Genomic DNA, 12,639 nt, shown 5'->3' with positions numbered 1-12,639 from the left:
CACTTCACTACCCGTACGTGTAAATCTCGGAAGTGCCGTTGTTTACAGAATCAAGAGGAAGCGTGAAAGCTCATCAGTGTGCGACGATAGATCACAGCGGAACCATCCGGGTTATCTGTGCTAAAAGGCAAACACTGCAGCGGACACGAACTCTATTCGTGACAAATGTGGCAGGTTAATGTTTTCATTGAATGCGTTTCAGGCGGTGTTCGTGTCTAAACCAGCGCAGCAGGCTAGTTAGCTAACATGGGCACCTCCAACGACTCTGCTGTCTGGTGACATTCTCTAAAAGCAACCATCGGGTGAACGCAGACCGTCAAATATATGTCTACAGATTGTTTAACATCGAGAGGTTTGCGTTAAGTGACATCAGTTTTGAGAGACGGTCCGTGGATGTGGACAACACATGTCTCTCACTCCACAGGAGCTTTCAACACGCTTCCACCCACTGCACTGGAAGTGATCGGCTGAGTTTGTCACACACTGTTCGACACTATGGCAGAGACCATAGTGACGTTTCAGTCCCAGCTGTCCGGTGTGATGGAAACCGTGTTCAAGGCTGCCATGTACGAGATCACCCGGCTGGTGGAGGACAGCTTCCTGGAGGAGGTGACCCGGAGCAGGGAGCAGGTGGAGTCCCTGAAGAGGAGACTCCGGTGGTCCGAGAGTCGACGCAAGGAGAGAGAGGGAGACCGGAGAGGGAGGTGCGTGGACTGCGGGAGAGTCGAGGAGAGACCCAGGGCTACAGGTGAGTCTCATTCATATTCAGCCACCATTCACTTGATCATACGTGAGTCTAAATTCACTTCCTAGGAACCACATCAGCACACTCCTTTAATTATCAAACCTGGATGGACACTGGAGTTTACACATGTGTCTGATCACACTGTTTGTGTTTGAGGAAGAGAGCAAGCGGGACAGTCGCCAACATTGTACACACCAGAGTGTAAGCATTGGATAAATTGGCCATGTTTTTGCAAAAATGTGAGAGTTGTGCAACATACCAGATGTGCAGGCTTGCTGGATTGAATTGTTTTCTTGGAATGTTTTGATATTTTGGAGGAATGGAGTAAGATGAATGCCCCATCTGCACTTTTTCAAATCCTCCAAATGCAGAGTAAATCTTTCATATTGTCTAATTTAAAATCATCTCCCTTTTCTGTCACAGAGAAAGGTTTGAAACAAGAGAGTGTGCTGCAAGAAGAGATAAATAGCTGTCAGGGCACTGATGTGGCGACACATGACCATGAAGTGGAAGACACAAAACCAGAGAACCATTGCACTATGAGGGCAACACAGGTAGAGTGCAATACAAATTTTTCAATAAAGTAAAATGGCTGTTCATTTCTTCTATCTCTTGAGAGGTGCAGAGTTAAACTTCCTGTATTAATCCTGTCATTCTGCTTATCTGCCAGTCTCCAGGTGTACAAGGTGAAAAGTTGGAAAGACTGCTCAAGGAGGAAGCCCTTCACATGCCGTCAGAAACCAATGAGTCCCAAGAGAGATGGGGAGTCAATCTGGATGGTCAGTGTGCAGATACTGAACGAGTCTAACAAGCTGTCTTTCAAAAGGAATCTGTAATAGTATCAAATTGAGTCACGTGTAGGTGCTGTGGCTCAACAAAGCATTATCCAGTAAAAAGAAGGAAAAATGAGAGACAAATACCCAATAATATTACAAAACTAAATTAAGTCTTACATTTCATTCTTTCAGAAAAATACTACAATAAAACAAACATGTATAAAACACACACTAAATCTTCACAGGATATTTCTTGCAGAAGAAGCACTGAAATGGACAAATATCAATGCTTTCACTTTAGGTTAAGGTTTAAGTAACTTCACATATATATACAAACCACAGAAATTAAATAGAAAATACAATTCTTCTCTTTAGAGGGAAATGTCTGCACAGATAGTTTCCAAAAATATTTTAGTGATTTAGAATATTTCCTTTTACTCACTTCATAGAAAAGTTTACAAATTGGGAAAGTGGGAAATATAATATTGAAATAAAAGTCTCCTCTAATCTACATAAGGTTGAATAATTTACATAAAATTGGGTTATCTAAAATGCCCTGTTCATAACAACATGAAAAGTGCAGAGACATATCATTACTACAGCTACTGGTATATTGGAAAATATAAACAACATCATTCACATTTTCAATGCTGACTTTATCATTATTGTTCCTGTACAACTATAATGCTTCTTTTCCTCTTTTCATTGGACAGAAACGGATACATCAGGTTTGCCAGGACCCAGTAAACGCTTCAGTGACAACAAGATCCCAAAGTGTCATGTGACCTGGGATGCTGGCTTTGACCAGAGACCAGACCCTGGCCAACATGGACACTCGGGCGACCCGTCCGAACCACTTTTCCCAAACAGGTATGACATGGAAGACTTGGCTGGCTTTGACAAGACGGGCTATGGCGAGGCCGGCATGATAGAAATGGGCAACTTGGATGGGTTACAAGTATCACCGTCCCACCTGGGTAAGGATCTGAGTTACATGGGACATTATGAGGGGAATGTGGAAGCACCTGAAGTAAATGAGCATCAAGCGTACCAAACAGGAGTCCCACGGAACAAAAGAGGTACGGTCAGTTCACCTGCAGGCTCACCCTCAAGGACTAACATTACTGTAGGTCGAGAATTCAGCTGTTTATTAATTAATGAGGAAGGGTATCTGCAGGACCCGGGCATGTTGTACCCTGACCATGTGTCTGGTGATCCAGGTGGCAGATTTCGGGACCAGGGGATTCGAACTGATCCGACTTTAGACAGCACAGAGGATATGTATGGTGCCTCCGATTCATACGGTGACACCTTAAACCTGGGAGAGAGGCTGCAGCATCAGGGAGCAGGGCGAGGAGGGAGGAGACACATTTGTAACCTGTGCTCCATGTCGTTCCCTGATTCGGCCTCTCTCAAAAGTCACAAGCAGACACATAAGGGCACAGGACAAGGGCCGCCATACTCCTGCACCCAGTGCGGAAAGACTTTCACTCAAGCCTGTAACCTCAAAGTCCACCAGAGGATTCACTCTGGTCAGGGGCTCCACCTCTGCAGCCATTGTGGAAAAGGTTTCCCTTCTTTCTCTGAACTAAAGACACATAAATGTGGCCAAACAGGCGACAAACCATACTGCTGCACTGTGTGTGGGAACAAGTTCAGCCGACTCTGGAATCTGAAGCTGCACCGGAGAATTCACACACAGGAAAAACCTCACCGGTGCACCATGTGTGACAAGAGCTTCACAAGAGCGGATATATTGAAGGTTCACCATCGCACCCACACGGGGGAAAGACCATACTGCTGCGCTGTGTGTGGGCTCAGCTTCAAACGCCTCGATCATCTGAAATCACATCAGCGCAAACACATGTCAGACCTTTGAACCAAGGGGTGCTTTGATAATTTAAGAGGTTTTTTGGAAGTCACGGTTGTTTTTTAATGAACATCGCAAAAACTCAGTCTTTTCTATTAGGATAACTTTTTGTTATTCTTATCCAAAAACGGCTGTGAGAAATATAACTGAATTAACATCAAATACCAATTTTTTTTGCTGCATATTTTGTTTATGAAAAAAATATTCAATTAAGACTGACGGACATCATCCTTGTGACTACTTTACAGATTGGAAATTAAGTTAAAAATGAGTTTATTTCCTCCTCATTCTTTTATCATTGGTTTTGTCGTCCTTTTCTGTAAATGTTTTCTGTAAATAAAATCAATGAGGCCAAATTCACGAGATATAATCTCATCTTCAGCACATCGTTGTTCGATCTGTTTTTTTTTATCAAGTACCTTTTCTGAGAGTAGTGTCATTAAAACATCAGTCTTGATCAGGAAGAACCTCTTCTTTTGGCACGGTAAAACGTAGAATTGGATCTCAATGTCAATCAAACACATACAGTATGTATACTGAGAAATAAATACATAAAATTATAATTAAAAATACAGTGTTTGTTTATTTAAAATAATGACATTACGTCAACAAAGTGAAGCTCATGGGGCAGAAGGACATGCAATGGTTCTCATAGATAATCTATAAGTAGGTCATGTAACTAGCGCAGATACTAATGGTACATATTCAAACGCATTAAGCTTTAATATTTATGCAGAATTGATACATATTATGCATATTGTTGTTATGTTGTTATATATGGAAAATTATAGGGGATCTTAAGCTTAAGAAGGAAGTGATGGTGGTGACAATTTCATGATCATGTGTGAGGAGAATAGAAATTGTTGGAAGGTTCTTTTATTTCAATAGTACTCAAGGTCACATGACACATTTTCCTTGAAGGAAGATGGAGGGTGGTTCAGGGGAGAGAATGTAGTAAGAAGTGGATTTTTTGGGGTTTTAAGAGAAGGACCCACTCAAAAGAATGATCTCAGAATGATCTTAGAAGAATTTAAATCGAATTTGTTTTACTGAGAGTGAGTATAAAAAAAAAAAATAAAAAAAAATTCTGAAGTGAGAAACATCTGGACTTCTGAACAGTATAAGGAGGATTAACCGATAAAGATGCATAATAACAAGCATAATTCACCAAACAACACCTATTAAACAAAGTACTTGGCAGGATAAACTATTTGAATGCTTGTTTTCTGTATTAGCATGTCACGTGTATAGAGAAACACAGTGTGCTGAAGCTCAACGTTCACAGTATTCAACAGTTCAATTTTCGGTCTTTATATCGACCAAGCCTCCTTTAGGCAGTAATAACCTCAAACAAGGGCCTCCAATAGTTGTGGACTAGACATGCACAATGCTCAGAAGGAACTTTTGATACCTGCCTTAGCTCAGCCATAATCTTATTGTCTGGTGTGCACATCCTTTAATTTTTATACTGAAGCAGATCTGCAGTACATTGACTTGGTGTTGAAAGACATTGTCCTGCTGCATCACCACCATCACAACTTCTAATGAGCTTCAGCTAATGAAGCCACTCTTACATCTCCCTGCTTGAAATCTCAGTCAACTTCGGAATTTAGTGCAAAACTCAGAGGCAGTAAAGTGCCACAACCTCATACTCCTTCCGCCATACTTCTGCTGTTTGATGATATATCTGCCTGTTTTATGCCTTACATAGGGCAGAGTGTGCTTGTTAAACAATTCAACCTTAGATTCATCAGTCCACAAAACATTGTTTGATCAGTGTTGTAGATTGTGAAATTGGTTTTTGGCAAATTTCAGGTAGACACTGATGTTTTATTCATTTTTTTGAGAGCAGTGGCTTCCTCTGTGGTGTCTTGCTCCAGGCAGCATTGTGCAGTGATTCGCTTTTGGAAAACTCATAAACAGAGATTAACCAGCTCTAACGATTCCTTTAAAGCTTTCGCTGTAGTTCTGAGGTTGATATTTTTTCTGCTCGGATCAGTCTGTTGTATTTTCGAAGCCACCTCAGCTTGATGCCTGCTTTTGAGAGTATTCACATGAGTAGATTAACTCCATTCCAAATTCGTGTCACTGTGGACTGATGAATAACTAAACTCTTTAGCGTCCAGCGTTAGTCAAATACACCTTTCCCTCCTCTGAGATCACACTTTTTCTTTCAACTTGTAGCACCCACACGCTCCTTGTGATGTGTTGCACAACAGCCACAATCATCATCACCCTGAACAATGATCCTGTGCTCTTCTACTTGGTGCAGCCTATTGGTTTCACTTATTGAAACGCGTTTTGTCATTCAGCCTCCACGTAGGGCCACCGTACTGCGTCACGTACGACGTCACGTACGACATCACGAGCACAAACAACGAGCACCAGCGTTTGTTTAAACAAATCAAGCTAGGTCGGCTAACTGACAGGTACACGTGAATTAGTTTTGCCGGATCGTCGTCAGCTGTGGAAACTACTCACGCACACCGACGTAGTTTAACGCGTTAGTTTGCACTATGGTGTGTATCATTCGTAGTTGTGTGCTTTTTGTTCACCGTTTGGTGCCGCTAACGTTGGTTAGGTGTTAGCTAAGGTGTCACATCATAGCTTGCTAGCTGACAGGACGGTGGTCAACAACAACATCATGTATCGCGGGATAGAGGCAGCTCTGCGATAATGGCGAACAACCATAACAACACGTGGTAGATCTTGGTCTGTCTCGTTTATTGACCAACTCAAGACACGTCGTGTAACCGGGACCGGACACTGCCAGAGTCCGTCATGTCGGACCTGGACTCTCTCATAGTCACCTTTCAGACGCAGCTCTCGGATGTGATGGAGACTGTGGTGAAGACAGCCATGTTCGAGGTGACCAGGCTGGTGGAGGACGGGTTTCTGAAGGAGGTGGAGGCTCTGAGGATGCAGCTGCAGTGGACTGAGAAGAAGTTAAGCGACAGAGAGGGAGAGAAGACAGGGAGGTGTGCGGACTGCGCTAAGAGGGATGTGGACCTGTCCACGGACACAGCAGGAGAAAGGTGCGACGACCAGCGTGACGGTAAGAGCAGGGGACACACGAGTGCAGATGTATCTCAGGGGATGTCTTGGTGTGATACTGCAGTGGTTCTTTCCTCCAGATGTGCTGAGGGGCTGTGGCGTGAAGAGAGAGGGGAGTCCCGTGGAGAGATGGACGCAAGGCCACAGAGAAGTGGTATCTGAGCCGCCACAGGAAGCAGACAACACTTCAGCTCCCCCCAGTCCAGAGAGGGAATCACAGGTGGGCTGCTTCATGTGACTGTGACCTCTGGTGTACACGTGTTGTTTTTGTGGTCTGATCACAAGCGGACAGCTCTAAGTACACAGGTGTGAACACACTCTGATCAAGACAGACCACATTCTAAGGTGGTCTGGTCCACATGTGTCCACGTTCTGTTAGCAGTTTGAACGCTAATCTGTCCTGGGCCACATATGAAGGACCTCCTACTGACGTCAGATGAGCCGCTGCAGTTTCATTACGGATCAAACATATTTTCTCTCTTCTTGTTGATTTGTTTGTAACCACCGCCACAATATCAACTCTGATCACCACATAATGATTGACTCTCCTTAAATTGCTAAAATCTTTATTCATTCATATTCTCCTCGTCTCTCCACCTCTCTGTTGCTCGCTCATGCCGACACACACACACACACACGATATGATACAATATACTTTATTGTCCCTTTAGGGAAATTTGTTTTGGATTCAAATGCTGTGTACATATGCTTCCATATTTCCAAAACAAGTTACACAGCAGCACCAACTGTGTCGATCACAACATTAAAATGCACATAAAATGTTAAAGTAAATAAAATATTGCACACACCGCATTGAAAAACACATTGCACGTAGCACATGTTGCACCAACCCATAATAAAACCCCATAACACTATTGCACAATCTCAGCATCATGAAGCAGCGTTATTTAAAAGTGTGACGGAGGTAGGAACCAATGAGTTTTTATTGTGATTGAGTTTACACTGGGAGACTCTGTATCTTCTGCCAGAGGGCAAGAGCTGATATTCTTTATGAAGGATATGTGATGGGTTGGTCAGCTGCACAGTTAGGTTGCCATACCATGCTGTATGTGACACACACACAGTGACATCAGACACATCTGTAAACTCTGACTCAAAATAACTGTTTGGTCTTAAAGGGACAGTTCACTTAAACAAGTTAACATTAAAATGCGTCCTGAATGTGTCTCCTGTGACCACTTGTGATCGGATCTCACTTTCCTGCTCAACTTGCAAATGAACACTTATGTCATTCTGTCAGTTATAGGCTTAGTTCACTTACAAATGAAAGTTCACTCAATATCTTCTCAACACTATGCCGATGAAGTGGTGGGGGAAGTGTTTGTGCCCACAAAACACTTCTGATGTCTCTTTGTAGCAGCCCAATCCAATCCAATCGAAGTAAATGGTGACTGAGACTTCAGACGTAATAAAACAACAGAAAAAACAAAACATGCCCCCATACTTCTCCTGCGGGGTCATTCAAGTGTTGACAAGCCCCGACATTTATATACAGCTCAAAACAAGTTCATTTTCAGGTGTTTTAAGCCTAAAGGTCCACCAGAAGTGGCTAAGCTAGTGGACTTAGCTACATGATGTTGTGTCAGAGGGTCTGTGAACGCACCTCGTAGAAAGATTTATCAGCGGACATTTAGGATTGAAAGATCAGAATTGTGCTCACATATTAATACATTTGATTGTTTAAACATAATAAATGCTGCAAGTGTTTAAGTGAATGAGATTGTACATGTGAAATCAACTCTGAAAACTTTGAACTCAATACATTGTATGTCCTTTATCCTCCTGTACTCTTTTATTCTGTGTATTGTTCAGGCAGCAGAAGAAGAGGAAGTGGTGCCGGCTGTGGATGTGAAGGAAGAAGAAGAAGGTACTAAGCCATCTTGCTCATCTGTGCATATGGGAGGGTGGAGCGATACTCTTGATGGTGAGTATCATGTGAGTCCTTTGTGGACCTTTGTTTTGAGGTATTTGGGAGTTCAAAAACTGCATTAGCATGTAAGATCATAGATGTCGATTATAGATGCTTAAGTGGAGCCGAACAACCAACTACAACTCCACACACCCAGCTGTTGGTACACCAACCCCAGAAAACAGTGACCGCACTGAGTCTGGTAGCACAGGGGTCTCTCGAGGAGACTTCACATATATTCCACTGCTATGTGCAGTTTCTGAGCTGTACTTCTTTTGTTACCTATCAACATACAAACGTGGATATATCTGCAGTAAGCTAATGCTTCGTAGATTTATCATTCTAGCTCTATGACACTTATGTTGTCTGGGCCTGTATATGGAACAGTCACAATTATATAGTTAGGATTAATTGTGCAGTTACAGACATGGTCACATGTTAGCAGCAGAGGAGGAGGCGCCACAGACGAGCAGGGCAGGGACTACATTCGTGTGGGGTTTGGGGGTGTTTTCATATATTTGAATGAATTTGACATGATACACAATTTGATTTTTGAAAAAACTGACATCCTTAGCACATACATAGATCTTGAGAGGGTGATCCATGCCTTCATAACCTCTCTTGACTGCTGCAATTCCCTGTATGAGAATGTGGGCATGGACCATATTACTCCTGTGTTGCACATCACAGGATCGATTTTAAATTTTATTTACTTTTAAATCTTCTAAAGGACTGGCACCGCCTTACTTAGCCAAACTTCTCCACATTAGATCTGCCCCCTCTCTACCACACTTCAAATCATTACTAAAAACACAGCGGCTCTCCTTGGCTTTAGTACGTTTTTATCCCAGCTGATTTTATTTTATTTTGTTTGTATATCTTATATTTAATTTTAATTGTTCTACTTTCTATCTTATTTTATTTGTACTACTTTTACTCTAATGTATTACATGTTACTGTCTTCTTGTTGTGCCTTTTACTTGTGAAGCACTTCGGTCAACCAAGTTGTTTTAAATGTGCTATATAAATAAAGAAACATTACTTAAATCATTCAAAATGGGATTTAATGATGATAATAATATGGTTTAATTTTGAATACAAAAATAACCTTTGATTTTGCCTCAAGGTAACATGGAAATAATTACATACAAATAATTAAAAGCTTTTTTTCACTCAGTTTCTAATTACTACATGTCTATTCTCATAGCATATATCTATTTCTTAATTTCTAGAAGAGCTATGCCACTAAGAAATAATCATTAAATTATGTTGCACTTTAAAACAGCTATAAAGTGCTTCACATATAGGTTCAAATAAGCCCAAATACTGGAATACATACAGACGAGCATACTCCCATACACATAGGCATCAATTACGCATTTAACCAAAATAACTAACCAATACCTTAGAGTGATTAAAAAAAGACTAATCTATAGAAATTAGTTTTCAGGAGCTTCATAAAACAAACCAGAGATTCAACACATCTGAGTGAAGAGGAAGTCCATTCCAAAGTTTCGAAGTAACAACCTCACAGTCACCTCTGTATTTTAAATAGGAACAGGGAACAGATAACAACAGGCCTCGAGCAGATGAATAAGGGCTCAACATCTCGGCTTCATCAAGTATTTTCTCAGTAATTTCTGCAAAAGGGAACTGATTTTAGAGCATTTTTTAATTTCTTACTTGTATAAAAATCTCATTGTGCCTATTAATCCCTCCATGTGGGAACTTTTTCTCTGTTGCCTGTGGATTTGAGAATACATCTGCTGCTGTGGCTCGTGGACAGAAAGGTTAATATCTTCACATGCAGGCAGTTTCTCAAATTTATGTTGCACCAATGCACTTAGCTTCTGTAATAAACAGAATTAGATCATCAATCCTCTTACATAGTTAGGCTTATTTCATCCAAAACAATTTCAGTGGATGGAATATCATGTATTCACATATTTATTATGCTGACCTCATTAGCCGTGACAACTACAGACTTACTTTTTTGGTTAGTGTCTACAGTTGAAGTCATTAATATAACCCCCGTTTCTATTCATTATCCAGGCAAGGCAGAACTGGAATCACAAAGCACAACCGAGAGGACTGAGACACAACCACAACAGACTCCAGAGAGCAGTGAGGAGCTGTTGAGGGATATCATGATGCAAGGCTCACAGATATCTTCAGCATTTGGTTTCCCTGAAGAAGTAGAGGAAACGCACATGGCTGCAGATCCATCACATGTCTCAGCTTTGGAAATGGACACTAGTTGGACTGGGCTGCTGCTGAATCACAGACTTGGGACTGAAAATGATCACGATTCAGCCAAAACTAGAGCTTCACTAAAGCGTACAGAAACTGAGCTGTCTGAATCTGTACCAGCAGACCTTCATGCTCAGGTTACCCAGAGTGCAACGTCAGGATCCTCTGAAGCAAGACTGCAAAATAGCAAAACATTGGGTGTGAGAATAAAGCAGGAAATAACTATTGATTCTGACGGCTGTGAAGAAAGTGAGCATCCGGAAACGAAAGAAATTCCAAAGTCTGGAATGAAGTCTTTCTCATGCTCTTTAAAACAGCACAGACTGAGTTCCGAAGCACACAAACGGAACCACATTTCCCATAAAGCCACTCTGCAGGAGGTTATGAAGCTGCATTCCAAAGCTGGTACAGGTCTTAAATTGCAAGCAGCTTTACAGCACCTCCACCGACCATTGAAAAAAAACCCTCACACTCTCTCAAACAGCAGCACATCAGCTTCGTCTATAGCTCATTCTCAGGTTGTGAACTTAAATCCCCTCAACAGAATTCCTTCCACATCCAAAGCTGCCCCACCTCCTCTGCTCTCGGCCCAGCGGGTTCACCTGGTAGACAAACAGGCTGCGCCACTCAACCGAACCGGTGCTCCGTGGGTCAGCGTCAGATCCCAGCATCAGTCTGCCATCTCACATCACGCCAGCCCCGTACCCCACACAGACTCTCACACTGGCCCCAGGAACCTCCTGCGCTGCAGCCAGTGCGGAAAGTGCTTTCCACACCCCAGCAACCTAAAGGCTCATCTGCAGACTCACACAGGTGAGCGACCTTTCTGCTGCTCGCTCTGCGGTCGCAGCTTCACCAAGCTGAGCAACCTCAAAGCCCACCGCCGGGTCCACACTGGGGAGAGGCCGTACTGCTGCTTGGCTTGTGGCAAACGCTTCACCCAGAAATGCAATCTGAAACGTCACCAGAGGATCCACTTGGATGTATGATGGTGGACAGATAGTGACAGAAATACACTATTGTTGTGTTTTTTAAGATGCTACAGTGTAACACAGATGCTGTGATGCATTGCAAAAATCCTTTATGTGTTCTCGTCTCTTGAACTGATCGTCCCAAGTTCTTCTGTGAAATCCAGATAGACTGATGTAGTAACTTCTGGAGATGTGTTAATGTTATTTAAAGGCCTTAAAGGCAGTGTGCTGTGAAATGTATTGTGCACAAAGATAGGTCCATTGTCACTTTTGGTCAATAAAATACTATTTATTCTGTGAACACTAATAGTCTTTCATTATATCAATTGTGCAGTGTCACTTATAAAAGTGACATTTTAAACTCAAAAAAGCTTAATGATAAAATCCTTTATGGCTGAAATAAATATTTATCTTTAACATTTAACAACAGAGCATTTTGATACATTTTCCTTGATCACTCACTCATTCATGGTTATTTATTCTTTTTGTGTGGAATTTGGTTCAGATACCACTTGTTCAGATCTCCTTTGAAATCCAGGTTTCATAATGGAACTGTTTGAAGTTGGCAGAGGTATCCATCGAGTGTCATTCTACTTCAGAACAGTGTAGATTGAGTCTAATTGCATTTCATTTTCATTATATTCTTATTTTGTACCTTTGGTTTTCTTTCTATTTCTTTAATATGCCATTTCTATGTTATATATATTATTATTATATATATATTATTATTATATAACCTCATTCTCATATAATATAACATAATATTATAATATAACCTCATATAATATAATACATATATTAACTTTATTATATTTATAAACATACATATGAACAATTGTTAATTTCATACAATAATAGCTATTGGAGTGAGGATGAGATTTATACTGGTGATTAATTTCCCTTTTCTTCCAATACAGACTCATATGCTAATTGTTCCAAACACAAGTCACATTAAAATGATTAAAGACACAAACCAATGATTATTCCTGGCCTGAGCACATGTACAATTATTATCGTAATTTGCTTTTGTAATATGCAATGGA

At 41.4% G+C, this 12,639-nt stretch overlaps 1 pseudogene; it reads left to right on the top strand.

Moving 5' to 3' along the window:
- Positions 1 to 15: 15 nt before the first annotated feature.
- On the top strand, positions 16 to 11,897 carry LOC109627319 (zinc finger protein 594-like; annotated as a pseudogene).
- The last annotated feature ends 742 nt before the right edge of the window (positions 11,898 to 12,639 follow it).

This window comes from Paralichthys olivaceus, chromosome 8 (genome assembly GCF_024713975.1).
Source record: "Paralichthys olivaceus isolate ysfri-2021 chromosome 8, ASM2471397v2, whole genome shotgun sequence".
NCBI lineage: Eukaryota > Metazoa > Chordata > Actinopteri > Pleuronectiformes > Paralichthyidae > Paralichthys > Paralichthys olivaceus.
Note: the sequence above shows the minus strand (reverse complement) of the source record. Positions and strands in the feature narration are given on the sequence as shown.